Here is an 11,802-nt window from a genome sequence, read left to right on the forward strand (position 1 = left end):
AAGAGAATTTTAGACCAATATCCCTGATGAACATCGATGCAAAAATCCTCAATAAAATACTGGCAAACCAAATCCAGCAGCACATCAAAAAGCTTATCCAACATGATCAAGTGGGCTTCATCCCTGGGATGCAAGGCTGGCTCAACATATGCAAATCAATAAACTTAATCCATCATACAAACAGAACCAAAGACAAAAACCACATGATTATCTCAATAGATGCAGAAAAGGCGTTTGACAAAATTCAACAGCCCTTCATGCTAAAAAGTCTCAATAAATTCGGTATTGATGGAACGTATCTCAAAATAATAAGAGCTATTTGTGACAAACCCATAGCCAATAGAATACTGAATGGGCAAAAACTGGAAGCATTCCCTTTGAAAACTGGCACAAGTCAGGGATACCCTTTCTCTCCAATCCTATTCAACATAGTAAGTTTTATGTTATATATAATTTACCACATAAAAAAAGTTATTTTTAAAAACGTATTGTTTATAATGGGTTGGTAGATTGATGGACCCGAGGAAGCCATGCAGATTTTTTCCCTGCAGTTCAGAGAGTGAAGAATGTTTTCACACAGCTGAGAATGCTGCAGACTTGCTACTGAGAGCTGGGGAACCTTGAGAGGGCTTGAGGAGGAAGCCCTAGGAGCGACACAAATTAAGGGCAAACACCCTGATGGGAACAAGGTAATCTCAGATGCAGCAGGTGTGGATGAGGAGGAATAGATGCCTCTTCTCAAAGGCCTTCATACTATGTAGTAAGTTTCTCAAATCTTAGATTCAGTCTCCTAGGAAAAAAGAGACAGGTTGACCTTGAACTTGTAAAGATTCACTTTCTTTTATCTGGGGCTTCAAAACATAGCTTAAGTTTATTCACAGAAAAACAAATCGAAAATATACTATGTACTTAACATTCTGAGATTCATAATTATTATGAATAGCATTTCCTTTCTAATAGCTGTAGACCCAACAAAGGCATAAAGATATTTTTGTATTATGGATCTCTTAATCAGATAATGTATTTTTGGTTTAATACATTATGGCTTAGAATAACATTTGCTTTATATTTAAAATACTATTTAAATATTTGTGTTTAAATATGTAAAATTATTATATTTTCTTTGTTTTTTTAGAGGCAGGGTTTGCTCTGTTGCCTAGGCTGGAGTGCAGTGGCACAATCATAGCTCACTGCAGCCTTGAACTCCTGGGCTCAAGCGATTCTCCTGCCTCAGCCTCCTGAGTAGCTGGGACTACAGGAGCACATTATCACGCTTGGTTATTTGATATGTGTGTGTGTGTGTGTGTGTGTGTGTGGAGATGGAGGTTTTGCTATGTTACCCAGGGTGGTCTTGAGCTCCTGGTCTCAAGCAGTCCTCCCATCTTAGCATCCCAAAATGCTGGGATTACAGGCATGACCCACTACATCTGGCCTATATTTTCTTTAATGTGCCATTTTGGAAAGTACTTTGATTTACTGTTTATAGTTCTTACTATTTAATGAAGCCAAACGTTTTGTTTTCCTAAATGAACATGTTTCAAAATATAGCGTGGTCATCAATAAGAAAATATGGTTTACTTTACACGTTACTTTTCTGAAGTATTTCCAGAAATGCCTTTACTGTATAAAGTACAGTAAGAAAGCAGTGGATGACTGAGAATCTAACAGGTGCAGTGGTTCTGGTTAATGTTTTAGGCCAGCAGGAGGTAGATGGAAAACCCAACCATTTTGTTCATGCTGGATTGCAACCAGCATTCCTCTACTATTCCTTCTCTCTGATGAGAACGTTAGTTTCTTGAATATTTCCTCCTGTCTGCTTATGTATTTGCTGAAAGGTATATTTAAAAGGAAGTTTTTAAATATACATTTTTTAGGTTGGTTTGTTTAACAGTGTTAATACAATAAAATAAAATAAGCATTTCAAGCTATGTTTTAAATGCCACATTTCTAACACATTGCCGTTAGGGCTGGGTTGTATAAATGCAGCTTGGACTCTCTTAAAAGGACTTTGTAGATTGAGAAGACTATATATCTATCTTTATGGTGCTATGAAATGGATGTTAGAAAAGAGATTTCAACATTTTTAGCATTTGTTTTACTTTGTTTTGCACTTTTTGACCTCTCTCCCCAGCAAACAGAATCAAATTATTTTTGTATTAGAATCTTCCTTTATTTTCTACTACTTGGACAAACTTTGCCACACAGTATTTAAAGTAACTCTCATCCATTTGAAATCTGGCTGTTTGATCAGGAAAACATGACTTATTTGCTATTTTAATAAAAGATTATGCAACCTAAAATCTGCATTGTTAAATTGTAGCCTACCTTTGAACCACTGGTCCAAAACTAATGCATGGCCTACCTAGGGTTCTAAGGCAATTTTTCAGTCTTGCTTTACTTTTCACATTAAAGATTGCATGTTATGCATGTTTTCTTGTTTTTCAGGAAGACTGAGCAGGATTGTGCCAAACCATGGTATTTAACAGTGTACACTCCATGCTCCAGAAGCAAAAATAATTTTGGAATAAAAGGCTTAAATGCTTTCTTTACATTGGAATAGAGAATATTCCCCCACGTTATTCAGATCTTTCTTTTGGTTAGGGAAAATAATGAGCTATAAGGGCATTTTTGATTGTCCACCCCATTTTTCTTTCCTCTTTCTTATAGTTCTGTGATTTCCCTTCTTGTGTCTACACATTCCTCAACGCAGTACATGTGAATCCATTCTGAACAATAGGGATGGACTTGCTTGATTTAATGTTAATGCTAACCTTAGGCACTTTAGAAACAGAGATTACTTTAGGAACCCAGGACTAAGCCAGTTGTTGATGGCATGCCAGTAGAAACGGTGTTTAATTTACAAATGGACATGTGACCAAATTCAGGTCAATGAGAAAAAGTGAGCTGGGGACTTTTTGAGGGAAACTGCAATGGACTGAAGAGATTGTCCTTGGGCAAGACACCCTTTGTGCCTCTAGAAACAAAGATGAGTGCTGGTCAGAGCTAGAACTTCCACTGTCATCAGTAACCCTAAGGATGAACTGAATCAAGGGGATGGTACAGCCAAGTATCACAGAGAAACTGGACAGAGGCTTTTGGATTATGGTAAACCTGAACCACCCTACTCTTGGACTTTGAATTAAATAGTCCAGTATATTTCCTTAGTGTTTGAGTAACTTTGAATTAGGTCTTCAGTTATTTACAGCTTACAAGTATGTAACGGAAACTCTGCTAATAGGAGAAGAACTCTGGATGAAAGAAACTGCTGTTTAATAGGTAACCACTAATACTACTAAATTAGGGAAGAGTAGCTTAAAACAATGTTCAAAACATGATCTCAGCTTAACCCATTACATTCCCGTTGCTGGGGTAGTAAATAGGCATTAAACTATGTTATAATTATAAAATGAAGAAACTATACATCTCCAACCTTCCATACTCTCTATGGAAGTTTTTTTATGAAACTTTGATTTAGAGTCCCAAGTTAGTAAAGTATATGTTAACTCTACTCATACTTCTGTCAATAGTATATACTTGTTGAAAAAATACATGTACTAATCTTATGCAGCATTTTGCAAATACTTCTGTGACTGTTCTGTCGAACCCACATGCTAGACTTACACATGTGGCATCTCACTTTATTTTGGGATAGTAACAACTTCCTAATAAAGTGTTGCTTCTTGCAGAGAAGGGCACTAACCCTTCAACCTAGCTGCATTATTCAATAGGAGAAAATATTTATCTGCATATTTTTGATTATGTATGAATTTTGCATTTCTCTTCCCTATGAATATATTCTTTCCAGGAGACCATGATATTCTGAGCCTATCATAACTATGTAAGGAACTATTACTTAAAAGATATGTGGTTCCAATTTAATTTATGTGGCCTGGAAAACAGAGAACTTGTATTCAAACTAAAATTTGCCCTTGGGATGGTCTTTAGAGGTACTGAGAATATATTAGAGATTGCCATTTAACTTCACATTCTCAAATTAATTGTGTGCAATAAAAATGATTTCCAATTCCTTTTTGGCAGCTCCTGTTCAATGAAAGGTTATCAAAAAGCTATGTCTTTCATGAAGCTGGCAAATAATATATGCACATCAAGTTAGAGACATAGCGTGGCTACTGTTACCAACACATGATTAAATTCCACACACACACAATTGACAAAACTTCTGTCATTCTTTTCTTTTTGGACAATGTATCTTTTCATTTCATAGTCTTTATTTTATTTCTTATATGTTATTTACATACTTTCATAGCAATTTCTGTCTTGTAGAGACTTACATTTGGGTTATTTGAAAGAATTGAGCAAATGATGTCAATACAGCAAGCTTAGCAACTCCTTTTTAACTGTGTTTTATTTCCTTTACAGAAATGAGTTTGCTTGTTCTTGTTTTCAATTGAATAAAATGAAATGTTAACATGTCAGATTTGTAAGGGATCTTCAATGTCGGTGAGTTCTATTCTTCACCTCATGTATAAATTCTCCTTAAAACAAACTCCAAGCCAACGGAAAAGATTTGGAATTTCAACCCTGCTACTTAGTGGCTATCAGAGTTTGGACACACATGGCTTATTGAGATACAGTTTTCTCATCTATAAAATGTCAGTAATAACATTGACCTCAGATTTGGTGTGATAATTAGTTGCTTCACAATCCCTTTTACCTATATATAATTAGCAAATTTGATGAGTGTATGTTTTATATGTTTATGTAAGCAATCAAACTAATAAAAAGGTTTTGGAAAGAAAAAATTGTGGAATACATAAGTAAATCCTTTTCTCCAGTTTTTATTTTCTCGTTTGAGATGCTGATCATTTTCTTAATAATTTATTTCTATTTCTTCCATTTATAAAGCAAGCATTTATGTAGAAAATGTAGAAAACACAGGCGAGGATAGTGAAGAAAATTTAAATTACTACCAGGTGAAATCTAGGGCACCTTATATAGATAGATAATTTCCTCACTCTTGGAAAACAAAAAGCCCCCAGTTATTTATTGTATCTGACAAATAAGAGACTGATTATAATAAATTAATAAATGTGTCTATTATAGTTTAAAAATCCAAAATTATGCATTAGTTTGCAGCTGGTTCAAGGCAAATGGGAAGAAAAAGGAGCTGGTTTGTTTCCACTCTATTCCTCTCTCTAGACATATTATTGTAGGCTGAGTTAGAAAACAGTGCTCTGCCTGAGCTCCCAACCTCAGGCTTACCACATGGGTGCTTTGATGCTCTCATCCTCTCTTCCACCATGGCATCAGGGAGGCAGAAAGCCACAGCCATTGAAAATATGCTTTAGATCAATACTTTTGCCAGGCTTCATTTCTGCTCACAGCCTTTCTAACCTATTTTATAGGTAAGGGTTATAAAAGCAATTCTCCCATACCTTTTTTGTCAATCCCACTTGGGTGGCCCAGTCCCTCTCTGTGTAAGGAGGGAATGGTTGGCACCTGCTGCCTTTGGGCTTCCATGAAAACCGACACAAGAGTCTTGTTTTTACATCCAGTTAAAATCACTCCCTTAGGATACATTATATGAAGTGGATTTCTGCACCTAAGAATATGACCATTTTAAAACTCTTGACACATGCTAGTAAATTTCTATTTCCCAAAATAAAAATATTATACCAATTCACACTTTCATTTCTTACTACATAATACTGAGAAAAGAAAGATAGGGCAAAGAAGGAGAACAGGACAAGAAAGAAAAAGCAGGGGCCTGAACCTGAGAAGACAGGAATGTTATAGAGAAATGGGAAGAAGTGCATGCAGGAGATGGGGTAAAAATCTCCTATAACTCAGGTAAATCCATGTCAAGTTAAACTCCAGCATAAATAAATATGATTGATCTCTGCCAAATTATTTCAGTGGGCAGCATATTTATAGCTAGTTATTTTCTTATTTTCTGGGTCTAGCCAAGAGTTATTGAGAAGTAGATTTACATAATCATCCTAGAATGCTTGCCATAGCAAAATGTAGAAAAATAGCAAAATATAGCAATATTAATTCAGGACATAACAGTATCTGCAAAGGCAGCATGGTGTGGTATAAAGATTTATTCTGTCTCCAGATTCTTTAACTTACTAGCTGGTTGATCCTGAGATAGTTGCTCAATACTAATGGGTCTTAAGCTTCTCAACACTGGAATTAGAATAATAGTGTCTTTCTTGCTCAGCCCATGTGGTAATTATGAGATGACATAGGATGAGTTTGGGAATTTGTGAACTGTAAAGATGTTACAACAATCAGATATGTTGCCTTGTCAATGACTTATCAGTACCAAGGCATACCTGGAAGTTTCTAATTGATATTTTTTAAATCTATTTTCTGTCTTGTTGACAGTAACCATGCCATTGTTTTGCCACAGGTGAGATTTCGTATGTCAAGTGTACCTTGCATTTTTCTTGGTGCTTAGAAGATACTCAATAAATATTAGTTCTTGGCTTCCTCTCTCCTTCCAGTTCCCCAACTATTTACTTTTCAGAAGTGTCTGCTTATTTTACAACCATATTGTCATGACTCATTATTTTCAAGTGGAAAAGAGAAAGTATGTGTATGCAGGGAACCTACTGCTCCACATTCTCGTATTTATTGCATTCGATATTATTTGCATGGAAAGCATTTTCTTCCCAGCCTAATTTGGTGAAAATGATGTCAACTGTTTCCCTATTATTCATATGAAATCAACTCCTAGATTTAATGAATTACATATCTTGGCTTTATTTTCGCATTTAATTTAATTTTATTGATGTAAAAACAATAGGAATAGCAAAATGCTTCCAGTGTCAACGGTAATTTAAAAAACAAACAGAAAGGTAATAAAATGCATTATTACTTTGGCTAGATCCTTCCTTCTTTATTCACTTGAGAAAAAACAATCCAATCTTGAGAGAAAATGTAGAATGTGGTTTTGCGCCAGCAGTAATTAGCCGGAACAGCTTGACGAGAAACAGTGATGGAAGAATCAATGACATCAATAAAGTGAAACCCAAATAAGGTTTCTGTTTTTCATATTAGGTCTTTACATATCAACTTAACCAAATGATTGAGAAATGACATTCTTAACCCCAAATAGTGTGCCATAAATATATTGTAAACCATTTTGACCTTTTAAAACTATGTCAAGCTTTTCCAGTCTCCCAAGAGAGTATACTACATGGTTTTATAACCAATAATGCCTTCCCATTAAACACTACAGTTGTTTTATCAAGTAGAATTTTTAAATGAGGTTTAAAAATTGCAGAAAACTGGGATTAAGTGAAACGTTAAAAATGTTACTGATGTTCCACACTCAGGTCTTGATTGTAGGCCTAATCATGAGAAGGGTAATATTTTTAAATTTTTAATTTGTTTGCTTTAATTTATCAAAATTTCATTTGGATTGATCTCAGTTTCCTCTCTTCCCTCTCTCATGACCATAAATCAAAAGATCCAGGATTTTTCCATCAGAATTTGCTGATGCTTTACATTTTGTTAAAAACAAACCCTTCTTGGTGAGACATAGGAACAACATGCCCCATATTTAGACCAGGGTTTTTCCACTTTAGCACTATGGATAGTCCAGACTGGATAACTCTTTGTTGTGGGGAACTCCCTTATGCATTGTGTGGAGTTCAGCAGCATTCCTTGGCCTCCACCTGCTAGCTTTCAGTAGAACTTCCGAGTTCTGATTATCGAAAATATATATAGACATTGCCAAATATCTTCTTGGGAGCAAAAAGCACACCTGGCTGAGAATGACTTCCTTAGATTGAGACTTCTACATTTCAGATGACATGCATATAACTAACTTGATACACTAATGTGTCCAAAAAGAAAGAAGTCTAGCAGAGATAGGAAATCAACCCACAGTAGACTATAGTGGTTCTCAATCATGACGTGCATTAAAAATACCTATGAGATTTAAAAAGTACTGATACACAGACCCACCCCATATTAGTTGACTGAGGATCCTGGGATATAAGGACCAAGAATCACTGTCAAGTTTTCTAAAGTAGGTTACCCTGTGCATTTGATATACAACCTTTGTAAGGGCAAACACACAAATTCTCCTTTTTGCAGTGTTCCCTATCTTTTAATTTCTGTCCTTTCAGAGTCTCGAGTTGCTTCTGTTGACCTTCAATTTCCTGTGGTGCAGAGGGGCTACAAGTATAATAGAGATTCAACTCTCTGCAGGAAGTCTCTTATGGGTAAGTACAAGCTCAGGTAAAGACAACACAATTCCTTTCACTTGCAACCACTTTCCAGTGTGAAGCCTAGAACTGTAGTTCTCACTGTGAGATTTCTGAGAATCAGCAGCACAACCTAGGAACTTGTTAGAAACACAAAAGTTCTGACTACTCTAGAACTACTGAATTAAAAACCCTTGGAGTGTGGTCTAGCAATGTGTGTCTTAGTAAGGTGATTCTGAAGTATACTAAAATTTGAGAACTGTGAGCTAGAGATATTCTCTGTATTCACTTATGTGTTTTCATTGTTTTTCCACCTGGCCATGTTGAAACCACACTTCACAAGACTTAAATCACTGACATACACTTTCATTGACTCTCTTAAATACTGCTGCTTAGGATTCCATTTTCTCAGAGATGTTTGTCTTGGAATCTATGACATATTTATACAGGTTATAGTCCTCAGAAAAGGAGAACTGGAGGTAAAGGAGAGGTCGAGGGAAGCAGAGAGCCCTAAACACAGACCTGGCCCAAGTGAATGAGCACAGAAAATCTCCAAACTTGCTGCACTGTGGGCCCATTCAGATCCCCTACAACAGCTTGGTTTGACTTCCACAGGTAATAATTAGTAGCTAGTGGGCCAGAAGAAAATGACATAATGATAGTTATTGAGAAGAGGAGGCCACATGCAGAAAAAGGAGAACTTGATTTTAGGCAGAGCCACTGATGATTGAGGAAGGAGAGAAACAAAGGCACCTCGTGCCTTTCCATATTACCTTTATTGTAAGTTAATTACATTCTCGCATTCTACACCAGTAAGTTCAGTAGTTTTACTGTCACAGGTCAATAATGGAGGTTGGCTTCTACATTACCAAGTGTTACTTGCTAGTTGATATAATTATCCCTTGGTGGACGAGATTGGGAAACTTACTTTCTAGTGGAAAGTATCAATATAATTTTTATGTAGATACTAGGCTATAGAAGGGCAAGATTAGAAAATAAGTTTTAATTAGAAGATATTGAAGAAGTCTAGGAGAAAGATTCTGTTGCAGCAGACCGGGATAGTAATGGGAGAAAGTGTCATAAAAATGTAATATTAGCTTTGAGATCTAGTTTAGAGGTAGAGTTATTAAGATTTCCTAATGGGTTTCTTTTTTCTTTTCCTTTTTTCTTTTTTTAGAGACGGGATTTCATTTTGTTGCCCAAGCTGGAGGGCAGTGACACAATCATAGTTAAATGTAGCCTCAAACTCCTGGGCAAAAGCAATCGCCCTGCTTCAGACTCCAGAGTAGTTGGAACTACAGGCATGTGCCACCATGCCCGGTTAATTTTTTTATTTTCTGGTAGAGATGGGCTCTTGCTCTGTTGTCCAGGCTGGTCTCAAACTCCTGGCCCAAGTAAGTTGTCCTTCCATCTCGGCCTCCTGAAGTGCTGGGATTACAGGCATGAGTCACCTTGCCCAACCGTAATTGATTTCATTACAAGAGAGGAATCAAGAATGACTCTTGAGTTTTTGCTTAATCATCTATGTGGATGTAAAATAACTGAAATTGAGACATTTATCAAGAAAGAGTATTGAAAAGGTTGAGGAATCAAGTTGTTTTGACCATATGAATTCTAAGATTCTTATTATGAAAACAAATAAAGATGCTAAGAAAGCAGAATAATAAACAAGTCTAGAGTACAGGAAAAGGGGATTAGCTTTGAAATTTAAATTTGAGAATCCTTTGCATGTGGATTCATAAAGTCCTGAGAATGGATAAAATCATCCCAATGAAAAGAGAGAAGAGAATAGAAGAGATCCCTGAAGTCTGGGGTTTTTCAACTTGGTATTTCTTTAGGCTCAGTAGTCTGTTATTTTTATCATGCTGAATTCTAATTTCCTTGGATTTAATGTTACGCTTTATGATGGTCATATAGAGAGTTTTTGTTTTCTTTCTCATTATTTTTAACTGAGCAATTAAGTTAAAGTAGCCCACTGACAATAGCTTCTCTGTTACCATTATGGCATTGCAGCTTCCCATTGGGGATGACAGAGCTGGTGCTCAGGTAATCAACATCCTGCTGAGCCTATGAGAAAGCATCTGGGACAACTTGACAATGCATGGCGAGTCAGAAAGTTTGCTTTTTATTCAAGTATTTAAAATTCCCTATTATTTTCTTTGTTTTAGGCTACCTATTCCCTATTATTTCTTTGTTTAATTGTCTTGTCAGCTGTCCTAAGCCTGACAGCCATAGGAGGTCAAGCAGAAAAATTGAACTGAGGAAGTAATCATAGTTCTTCAATGGATTGTTTCTGAAAACTGAATATGAAGAGAGAATATTCATAGGTATGGCATCACTTCTATTGTGTAGCTGAAAGAAATCTTACCCCCAAATGATGACAATTTGTAGAATTATGAGTTGAATTTTTGTGTAAGTATATGCCTTCGTATTTTTAAACATGTAGAGGCTGCATTATTTTCTGCCAATAAATTTTATGACTTTTATATCAAGTAAAGGAATGTTACTAAAATGGTCCCTGCTGTTGATAATATAACTTTTGTGGGCTAGACTAACCATGTGGCTTCCCAGTTGGGCTGTAAAGGAATCAACAACTAGTTTGGAGTTAGTGGGGGCAGCATTTGGAAGATTTAACTTGTCCAGTTTGGACCACTTATTAATATTATATATTGCTTATCTATCTTTTGCAATTCTTTGGGGTCCCTTACTTAGACTTGATACTCAAAGAAGCTTTGATGGAAGGCTTTCTGTAGACAATTCACTTGGCTCTGACAGGCCAAAAAAGCCTGTCTAGAGCCCAGATAAACCCAAGGCTCATTTCTGCATTTATTTATTAATAGAGCAAATGTGGTTCTTTTTGGAGATTATCAGAAAATCAGTTTTATGTACTAGATGTGAACTTGCACTCTGATACTAGTTCTGTGTTCATTTGTATTTTCTTTTATTTCTTGGTAAGAACTCAGGAAACAACTGGATAGAAATGTGGTCTTTTGGCATCTTTAAATTCACTCTTACTGAGGTATCAGTTTTCCTGTCAAAGGAAAAGTTAAGGAAATGAAACCCTATGATTCTGTAATATTGACTTGCGATTGAACTAACAAGTAAATTAGAAAATAGGAAATGAAAGAGATCATGTCTAGCTTAGGGAGGCATCTATTGAAGGCTCAGTGTGAAACCCATTTTGCTCTGAGCATATCTAAATGGGTACTACAAGAAATATAAATATTAGATAGATTGTTGGTATCTTGGTTTCCTTCTATGTAGAATTTCTACCTATTTGATGTAGATGCTGGTTTTTAGAGAGCTGCAGGAGTAAGAGAAGGTAACGTAGATGTTCTCACTTTGTTTATTCAAATGCTCACTTGAACTTCTCATAGCACAGAGTGACTAATTCAACATTTACTGGTTACTTACTATTTTCTAGACACTGTGCTGTGTTCTGGGTATGAAATTAGAGAGATACGGGCATCCTTTTTAAGAAACACACAGTTTCTAGCCTTGCTCTAAGATTAAATTTGACTAGATCAATAGAACTCTAGCTCTTGTATTTTCTTCAGTTTTAGAGACTGGAGCTACCAAATTTTGGTGGTTAATTTTGTTTGTCAAATTGACTGGGAGATGG

At 36.0% G+C, this 11,802-nt stretch overlaps 1 long non-coding RNA gene across 1 annotated transcript in view; it reads left to right on the plus strand.

The window, feature by feature from the left end:
* Positions 1–10,665, plus strand: part of LOC105513435 — a 169,546-nt gene extending 158,881 nt beyond the window's left edge. Inside the window, exons 3-4 of the long non-coding RNA XR_001002028.1 lie at positions 8,103–8,214; positions 10,194–10,665. This is a non-coding gene — a long non-coding RNA (uncharacterized LOC105513435). The remainder of the gene's footprint in view (positions 1–8,102; positions 8,215–10,193) is intronic.
* The last annotated feature ends 1,137 nt before the right edge of the window (positions 10,666–11,802 follow it).

Source organism: Colobus angolensis, unplaced genomic scaffold (assembly GCF_000951035.1).
Source record: "Colobus angolensis palliatus isolate OR3802 unplaced genomic scaffold, Cang.pa_1.0 Scaffold23, whole genome shotgun sequence".
NCBI classification, from domain to species: domain Eukaryota; kingdom Metazoa; phylum Chordata; class Mammalia; order Primates; family Cercopithecidae; genus Colobus; species Colobus angolensis.